The 10,313-nt window shown below is 40.6% G+C and overlaps 1 pseudogene; it reads left to right on the top strand.

Moving 5' to 3' along the window:
* LOC138927495 (large subunit ribosomal RNA) overlaps positions 1-7,320 on the top strand; it is a 7,504-nt pseudogene extending 184 nt beyond the window's left edge.
* The last annotated feature ends 2,993 nt before the right edge of the window (positions 7,321-10,313 follow it).

The raw sequence follows: 10,313 nt of genomic DNA, 5'->3' as shown, positions 1-10,313 counted from the left end.
TTAACGATTTAAGTCCTTCTTAAATGAGGCCATTTACCCATAGAGGGTGCCAGGCCCGTATAACGTTAATGATTACTAGATGATGTTTCCAAAGAGTCGTGTTGCTTGATAGTGCAGCACTAAGTGGGTGGTAAACTCCATCTAAAACTAAATATAACCATGAGACCGATAGTAAACAAGTACCGTGAGGGAAAGTTGAAAAGAACTCTGAATAGAGAGTTAAATAGTACGTGAAACTGCTTAGAGGTTAAGCCCGATGAACCTGAATATCCATTATGGAAAATTCATCATTAAAGTTATAATATTTAAATAATATTATAGAAATAGTGTGCATTTTTTCCATATAAGGACATTGTAATCTATTAACATATATAATTTATCATAAAATATGACTTATAGTTTATTCAAATTATTATGCTTGCATTTTAACATAGGATAAATGTCATTAATTTGATAAAGTGTTGATAGATTAATAAGAATACAGTGCGTTAATTTTTCGGAATTATATAATGGCATAATTATCATTGATTTTTGTGTTTATTATATGCACTTGTATGATTAACAATGCGAAAGATTCAGGATACCTTCGGGACCCGTCTTGAAACACGGACCAAGGAGTCTAACATATGTGCAAGTTATTGGGATATAAACCTAATAGCGTAATTAACTTGACTATTAATGGGATTAGTTTTTTAACTATTTTATAGTTAATTAACACAATCCCGGGGCGTTCTATATAGTTATGTATAATAATATTTATATTATTTATGCCTCTAACTGGAACGTACCTTGAGCAGATATGCTGTGACCCGAAAGATGGTGAACTATACTTGATCAGGTTGAAGTCAGGGGAAACCCTGATGGAAGACCGAAACAGTTCTGACGTGCAAATCGATTGTCAGAATTGAGTATAGGGGCGAAAGACCAATCGAACCATCTAGTAGCTGGTTCCTTCCGAAGTTTCCCTCAGGATAGCTGGTGCATTTTAATGTTATATAAAATAATCTTATCTGGTAAAGCGAATGATTAGAGGCCTTAGGGTCGAAACGATCTTAACCTATTCTCAAACTTTAAATGGGTAAGAACCTTAACTTTCTTGATATGAAGTTTAAGGTTATGATATAATGTGCCCAGTGGGCCACTTTTGGTAAGCAGAACTGGCGCTGTGGGATGAACCAAACGTAATGTTACGGTGCCCAAATTAACAACTCATGCAGAAACCATGAAAGGCGTTGGTTGCTTAAAACAGCAGGACGGTGATCATGGAAGTCGAAATCCGCTAAGGAGTGTGTAACAACTCACCTGCCGAAGCAACTAGCCCTTAAAATGGATGGCGCTTAAGTTGTATACCTATACATTACCGCTAAAGTAGATGATTTATATTACTTGTAATATAAATTTTGAAACTTTAGTGAGTAGGAAGGTACAATGGTATGCGTAGAAGTGTTTGGCGTAAGCCTGCATGGAGCTGCTATTGGTACAGATCTTGGTGGTAGTAGCAAATAATCGAATGAGACCTTGGAGGACTGAAGTGGAGAAGGGTTTCGTGTGAACAGTGGTTGATCACGAGTTAGTCGGTCCTAAGTTCAAGGCGAAAGCCGAAAATTTTCAAGTAAAAATAAATATTACAATTATTGTGAAAATTATATACTTGAATAATTTTGAACGAAAGGGAATACGGTTCCAATTCCGTAACCTGTTGAGTATCCGTTTGTTATTAAATATGGGCCTCGTGCTCATCCTGGCAACAGGAACGACCATAAAGAAGCCGTCGAGAGATATCGGAAGAGTTTTCTTTTCTGTTTTATAGTCGTACTACCATGGAAGTCTTTCGCAGAGAGATATGGTAGATGGGCTAGAAGAGCATGACATATACTGTTGTGTCGATATTTTCTCCTCGGACCTTGAAAATTTATGGTGGGGATACGCAAACTTCTCAACAGGCCGTACCAATATCCGCAGCTGGTCTCCAAGGTGAAGAGTCTCTAGTCGATAGAATAATGTAGGTAAGGGAAGTCGGCAAATTAGATCCGTAACTTCGGGATAAGGATTGGCTCTGAAGATTGAGATAGTCGGGCTTGATTGGGAAACAATAATATGGTTTATGTGCTCGTTCTGGGTAAATAGAGTTATAATCATTTATGGTTGTAACTTGTTCCCCGGATAGTTTAGTTACGTATCCAATTGTGGAACTTTCTTGCTAAAATTTTTAAGAATACTAGTTGGGTCAAACCAATTAGTTCTTATTAATTATAACGATTATCAATTAACAATCAATTCAGAACTGGCACGGACTTGGGGAATCCGACTGTCTAATTAAAACAAAGCATTGTGATGGCCCTAGCGGGTGTTGACACAATGTGATTTCTGCCCAGTGCTCTGAATGTCAAAGTGAAGAAATTCAAGTAAGCGCGGGTCAACGGCGGGAGTAAGCGCGGTCAACGGGAGTAATTCTCAATCCAATTGGAGAATTGGATTTGATCGCGTAGAGTGGGTGCAATTCCGTAACTCGTAAATCATACGATCAAGTCAAGTCGACTCAAAACCTCCTCGTGGTATTCTCTGGGTACTAGCTTTTGCTGGTAGCTGATTTGAGCGGCGGAGGGGTCCCTGGGGTTACCAGCCCCTTGGACCCCTTAAAAACATATTGGTGCAGAAACTAACAACGAGCCTCGGATAATTGATGATATAATAGGAAGAGGAGAGTCCACGGCTACTAGTCTGGATGCTAGCAACCAGTATGAACGAGGTGCAGCGGTTAACCTTTCAGGTCGGGTGCCCTGCACGATATGTGGAATGTCGTTCAACTCCAAGAGGGGTTTGGGCGTCCACATGTCACATCGACACAAAGACGAACTTGATACACAACGTCTTCGTGTTGATAAAAAAGCGAGGTGGTCAGAGGAAGAAACGTTGATGATGGCGAGAAAGGAGGTCGAGCTTGCAGCAAGTGGTATTCGACATCTAAATAAAAAGCTAGCGGAAATTTTTACACACCGCAGTTCCGATGCAATTTCTTCATATCGGAAGAGGGGTGAATATAAGGCAAAACTGGAACAGATAAGAGGGCAATCTGTTCCCACCCCAGAAGCATTAGAGTCGAATACCTCACAGCGCCGCCCTAGTAATAGCGAGCAAAACCGACGAGTATCAACATCATCTTCGGGACCAATCAGACCACACGAACAGACGAACAGCGAAATCCTCAGGGTACTACAGGGCTATGCCCCAGTAGTATGCGATTCCCGGTGGAGAGCCGAGGTCCTGCAAACTATCGTAGATAATGCGCAGGTCTCGGGACAGGAAACCACTCTCCAAAGTTTATCTTGCTATCTCATGGAAATTTTTCCGCCACGGAATGAACCGCACATTCTGACGAGGCCCCGAACGGAGCCTCGAAATATGAGACAGCGTAGAAGGCAGCAGTACGCTAGGGTTCAGCGTAACTGGGATAAACATCCGGGAAGATGCATAAAGTCCCTGCTGGAGGGCGCTGACGAGTCGGTGCAGCCACCCCAGGAAATTATGGAGCCATATTGGAAACAGATAATGACCACGCCTAGCTCAAGCTCCATCGAACACGCCTCGTTCCACATGGAACATTCGTTGGAGAGAGTATGGTCCGCTGTGAACCAGCGCGATCTTAGGGCCCATAAGGTCAAATTATCAGGTTCTCCAGGCCCGGACGGGATTACTCCAAGAACTGCCAGGAGTATCCCCGATGGCATTATGCTACGCATAATGAACTTAATTCTCTGGTGTGGGAGACTTCCGTACTCCATCCGTCTGGCCAGAACCATCTTCATCCCGAAGATGGCGACGGCAAGTCGTCCGCAAGACTATCGTCCTATTTCAGTCCCCTCGGTTTTGGTTAGGCAACTAAATGCCATTTTGGCAGCCCGGTTGATTAGTGCAGTCAACTGGGATTCGCGTCAGCGAGGGTTCCTACCGACCGATGGGTGTGCTGACAATACGACGATTGTTGATTTAGTTCTAAGGGAACATCATAAGCGATTTAAATCGTGCTACATCGGGACCCTCGATGTTAGTAAAGCCTTTGATGCGGTAGCTCACAAAGCGGTCTACAACACATTGGCTTCGTATGGTGCCCCACAAGGACTAATCAACTACATACGGAATTCGTACGAGGGCGGCGGCACAATGCTAACTGGGAACGGGTGGGTTTCAAGGGAGTTCATTCCTGCAAGAGGCGTCAAGCAGGGTGACCCTTTGTCTCCCATACTATTTAATCTGGTCATTGACCGGTTACTTAGGTCCTTACCCAGTGAGATTGGTGCCAAAGTCGGAAACGCTATGACAAATGCGGCTGCGTTCGCAGATGATATAGTCCTTTTTGCGGAAACTCCGATGGGCCTTCAGAAATTGTTGGACACCACAGTTGGCTTTCTCTCCTCTGTGGGCCTCACCCTTAACACTGACAAGTGTTTCACTGTCAGCATAAAGGGGCAAGCCAAGCAAAAGTGTACTGTCGTGGAACGGCGGAGCTTTTTGATTGGGGAGCGCGAGGTTCCTTCACTGAAGCGCACTGACGAGTGGAAGTATTTAGGGATTAAATTCACTGCGGATGGGCGGGTCCGGTACAATCCAGCTGAGGAGTTGCAACCGAAGCTGTTGAGATTGACTCGGGCCCCCCTGAAGCCACAGCAGAAGTTATTTGCCCTTCGGACTGTCCTTATCCCACAACTCTATCACAAGCTGACCCTTGGGAGTGTGACGATAGGCGTTCTGAAGAAATTTGACACATTGGTTCGATATACCGCACGGAAGTGGTTGAGGCTTCCGGTAGACGTACCAACTTCTTTTTTCCATGCCCCCCACAGAAGTGGGGGTCTCGGGTTACCATCGTTGAGATGGATAGCACCGATGCTTCGTTTGAAGCGATTGAGCAGTATAAAATGGCCTCACCTCGAGCAATCCGAGGTAGCCAGCTCTTTCGTGGAAGACGAAATGCGGAGGGCCCGGGATAGGCTTCAGGCTGGAAGTCAAGAGTTGTTAACCCGTCTACAGGTAGATTCGTACTTGGCAAATAGGTTGCACATGTCTGTTGATGGTGGCGGGCTCCGTGAAGCAGAGCGTTTTGCTCCGCAACACGGATGGGTTGTCCAACCCACGCGTTTGCTAACAGGAAGGGAATATACAGAAGGAATCAAACTGCGGATAAATGCCCTACCCTCAAGGTCTCGTACCACGAGGGGAAGGCACGAATTGGGAAGACGGTGCCGTGCAGGATGTGATGCTCCCGAAACAACAAACCACATCTTGCAGCAATGCTATCGTACTCATGGGAGGAGGATAGCTCGGCACGACGGCGTAGTAAATCTAATCAAGCGGGGACTTGAGAGGAAAGGCTGCGTCGTTCATGTTGAACCAAGTCTGCAGGGCGAGACCGGATTGAATAAACCCGACCTGGTAGCTATCCGACAAAATCACATTTATGTGATTGACGCGCAGGTAGTGACCGACGGACATTCTCTCGACCAAGCGCATCAGCGCAAAGTCGAGAAGTACGAGACACCGGACATACGGACAAATTTGCGGAGACTTTTCGGCTCGCAACATGTTGTTGAGTTCCATTCCGCCACTGTGAACTGGAGAGGAATATGGAGCGGTCAGTCGGTAAAACGGCTGATTGCTTCAGACCTCCTCAGCACTAGTGATAGTCATATCATTAGTGTCCGGGTAATCAGTGGTGGTCTCTGGAGTTGGCGACAATTCATGTATCTGTCGGGATACACGCGTGATTGGACTTAGTCATGCATCACGTTCATATTAAAAGCTTGCTGCCGTAGCATAACATCTAAAAACGGCATAAAATTCGCTTAAAAACGAGGCGGTTTTTAGTACGTAGGCGTCTTCTGGGTCGTATGAACCCACAAGATGAATCGTGCATGCACACTCTTATTGGCTAAATAACATCATAACCTGAGTGTGTATCTTTTGAAGATTTTTACGATCCTTAGCGAAAAAAAAAAAAAAAAAAAATAGCCAAATGCCTCGTCATCTAATTAGTGACGCGCATGAATGGATTAACGAGATTCCTTCTGTCCCTATCTACTATCTAGCGAAACCACAGCCAAGGGAACGGGCTTGGAATAATTAGCGGGGAAAGAAGACCCTTTTGAGCTTGACTCTAATCTGGCAGTGTAAGGAGACATAAGAGGTGTAGAATAAGTGGGAGATATTAGACTTCGGTTTGGTATCGACAATGAAATACCACTACTCTTATTGTTTCCTTACTTACTTGATTAAATGGAACGTGTATCATTTCCTAGCCATTATACGGATATATTTATTATATCTTATGGTATTGGGTTTTGATGCAAGCTTCTTGATCAAAGTATCACGAGTTTGTTATATAATCGCAAACAAATTCTTTAATGAGAGATGCATTCATGTATTATCGATTTGAAAATTTGGTATAACTCCAATTACTCAGGTATGATCCAATTCAAGGACATTGCCAGGTAGGGAGTTTGACTGGGGCGGTACATCTCTCAAATAATAACGGAGGTGTCCCAAGGCCAGCTCAGTGCGGACAGAAACCACACATAGAGCAAAAGGGCAAATGCTGACTTGATCTCGGTGTTCAGTACACACAGGGACAGCAAAAGCTCGGCCTATCGATCCTTTTGGTTTAAAGAGTTTTTAACAAGAGGTGTCAGAAAAGTTACCATAGGGATAACTGGCTTGTGGCGGCCAAGCGTTCATAGCGACGTCGCTTTTTGATCCTTCGATGTCGGCTCTTCCTATCATTGTGAAGCAAAATTCACCAAGCGTTGGATTGTTCACCCATGCAAGGGAACGTGAGCTGGGTTTAGACCGTCGTGAGACAGGTTAGTTTTACCCTACTAATGACAAAACGTTGTTGCGACAGCATTCCTGCGTAGTACGAGAGGAACCGCAGGTACGGACCAATGGCACAATACTTGTTCGAGCGAACAGTGGTATGACGCTACGTCCGTTGGATTATGCCTGAACGCCTCTAAGGTCGTATCCGTGCTGGACTGCAATGATAAATAAGGGGCAATTTGCATTGTATGGCTTCTAAACCATTTAAAGTTTATTATTTATATTTTAAACGACAATGGATGTGATGCCAATGTAATTTGTAACATAGTAAATTGGGAGGATCTTTGATCACCTGATGCCATGCTAGTTACATATGAAAACATTATTTAATACAATGACAAAGCCTAGAATCAATTGTAAACGACTTTTGTAACGGGCAAGGTGTTGTAAGTGGTTGAGCAGCTGCCATACTGCGATCCACTGAAGCTTATCCTTTGCTTGATGATTCGAAATATAAAAAAAATGTAAATATGCATGTGTAAATATGTATATTTAGTATAAAAAATCTTTATATGCTATATCTAAGAAAGCATATAAGGATTTATCACGGGTTGTCCACGTTTCCCTACTAATTGTGGCCTACTAACTGTTTCGTCATCTTATTAGTGACGTGAAAAATGAAAATAATATTTTTCATTTATATTGTTATAAGTCTTAAACCTTAAGACGGCGGGAGTTGAATTACTTTCGTTTAGGTAGCCAAATGCCTCGTCATCTTATTAGTGACGTGAAAAATGAAAATAATATTTTTCATTTATATTGTTATAAGTCTTAAACCTTATAACGGCGGAAGATGAATTACTTTCTTTTAGGTAGCCAAATGCCTCGTCATCTTATTAGTGACGTGAAAAATGAAAATAATATTTTTCATTTATATTGTTATAAGTCTTAAACTTTAAGACGGCGGGAGTTGAATTACTTTCGCATAGGTAGCCAAATGCCTCGTCATCTTATTAGTGACGCGCATGATTCAATTCAAGAGATTCCTTCTGTCCCTATTTAAAACCTCACGGATATTAAAAATATTAAACATATATTGTTATAAGTCTTAAACCTTAAGACGGCGGGAGTTGAATTACTTTCGCATAGGTAGCCAAATGCCTCGTCATCTTATTAGTGACGCGCATGATTCAATTCAAGAGATTCCTTCTGTCCCTATTTAAAACCTCACGGATATTAAAAATATTAAACATATATTGTTATAAGTCTTAAACCTTAAGACGGCGGGAGTTGAATTACTTTCGCATAGGTAGCCAAATGCCTCGTCATCTTATTAGTGACGTGAAAAATGAAAATAATATTTTTCATTTATATTGTTATAAGTCTTAAACTTTAAGACGGCGGGAGTTGAATTACTTTCGCATAGGTAGCCAAATGCCTCGTCATCTTATTAGTGACGTGAAAAATGAAAATAATATTTTTCATTTATATTGTTATAAGTCTTAAACCTTATAACGGCGGAAGATGAATTACTTTCGTTTAGGTAGCCAAATGCCTCGTCATCTTAATAGTGACGTGAAAAATGAAAATAATATTTTTCATTTATATTGTTATAAGTCTTAAACTTTAAGACGGCGGGAGTTGAATTACTTTCGCATAGGTAGCCAAATGCCTCGTCATCTTATTAGTGACGTGAAAAATGAAAATAATATTTTTCATTTATATTGTTATAAGTCTTAAACCTTATAACGGCGGAAGATGAATTACTTTCGTTTAGGTAGCCAAATGCCTCGTCATCTTATTAGTGACGTGAAAAATGAAAATAATATTTTTCATTTATATTGTTATAAGTCTTAAACTTTAAGACGGCGGGAGTTGAATTACTTTCGCATAGGTAGCCAAATGCCTTGTCATCTTATTAGTGACGCGCATGATTCAATTCAAGAGATTCCTTCTGTCCCTATTTAAAACCTCACGGATATTAAAAATATTAAACATATATTGTTATAAGTCTTAAACCTTAAGACGGCGGGAGTTGAATTACTTTCGCATAGGTAGCCAAATGCCTCGTCATCTTATTAGTGACGCGCATGATTCAATTCAAGAGATTCCTTCTGTCCCTATTTAAAACCTCACGGATATTAAAAATATTAAACATATATTGTTATAAGTCTTAAACCTTAAGACGGCGGGAGTTGAATTACTTTCGCATAGGTAGCCAAATGCCTCGTCATCTTATTAGTGACGCGCATGATTCAATTCAAGAGATTCCTTCTGTCCCTATTTAAAACCTCACGGATATTAAAAATATTAAACATATATTGTTATAAGTCTTAAACCTTAAGACGGCGGGAGTTGAATTACTTTCGCATAGGTAGCCAAATGCCTTGTCATCTTATTAGTGACGCGCATGATTCAATTCAAGAGATTCCTTCTGTCCCTATTTAAAACCTCACGGATATTAAAAATATTAAACATATATTGTTATAAGTCTTAAACCTTAAGACGGCGGGAGTTGAATTACTTTCGCATAGGTAGCCAAATGCCTCGTCATCTTATTAGTGACGCGCATGATTCAATTCAAGAGATTCCTTCTGTCCCTATTTAAAACCTCACGGATATTAAAAATATTAAACATATATTGTTATAAGTCTTAAACCTTAAGACGGCGGGAGTTGAATTACTTTCGCATAGGTAGCCAAATGCCTCGTCATCTTATTAGTGACGCGCATGATTCAATTCAAGAGATTCCTTCTGTCCCTATTTAAAACCTCACGGATATTAAAAATATTAAACATATATTGTTATAAGTCTTAAACCTTAAGACGGCGGGAGTTGAATTACTTTCGCATAGGTAGCCAAATGCCTCGTCATCTTATTAGTGACGCGCATGATTCAATTCAAGAGATTCCTTCTGTCCCTATTTAAAACCTCACGGATATTAAAAATATTAAACATATATTGTTATAAGTCTTAAACCTTAAGACGGCGGGAGTTGAATTACTTTCGCATAGGTAGCCAAATGCCTCGTCATCTTATTAGTGACGCGCATGATTCAATTCAAGAGATTCCTTCTGTCCCTATTTAAAAACTCACGAATATTAAAAATATTAAAAATATTTTCATATGGATATGCAATCGTATGGATATCCAAATATGTGTGGGAAAGTCGTACTTCCTATACGATAAATGACCGGATTGACGAAACCGTGTTCAAAAAGGTATATAGGGTAGGTGGTGTTCGGCCTACCAATATAATATTAAAATAATATTATATTAAACAGAAGATCGCCAGTATTAATATATAAGCATATGGTTATGAATACATATGCATATAACATATATGAAAATATATGAATATATAAAAAAAAATATATATGAATATGAAAATATTTATATGTATATGGAATATATGGTAGGTGATGATGTTAGCCTACCATATAATATATAATATAATAATTTAATTATATTATATTAAATATGGAAATATTAAAAATATATTA

Source organism: Drosophila bipectinata, unplaced genomic scaffold, assembly GCF_030179905.1.
Source record: "Drosophila bipectinata strain 14024-0381.07 unplaced genomic scaffold, DbipHiC1v2 scaffold_29, whole genome shotgun sequence".
In the NCBI taxonomy this organism is placed as follows: Eukaryota; Metazoa; Arthropoda; class Insecta; order Diptera; family Drosophilidae; genus Drosophila; species Drosophila bipectinata.
This window is presented reverse-complemented; position numbering and strand designations above follow the sequence as displayed.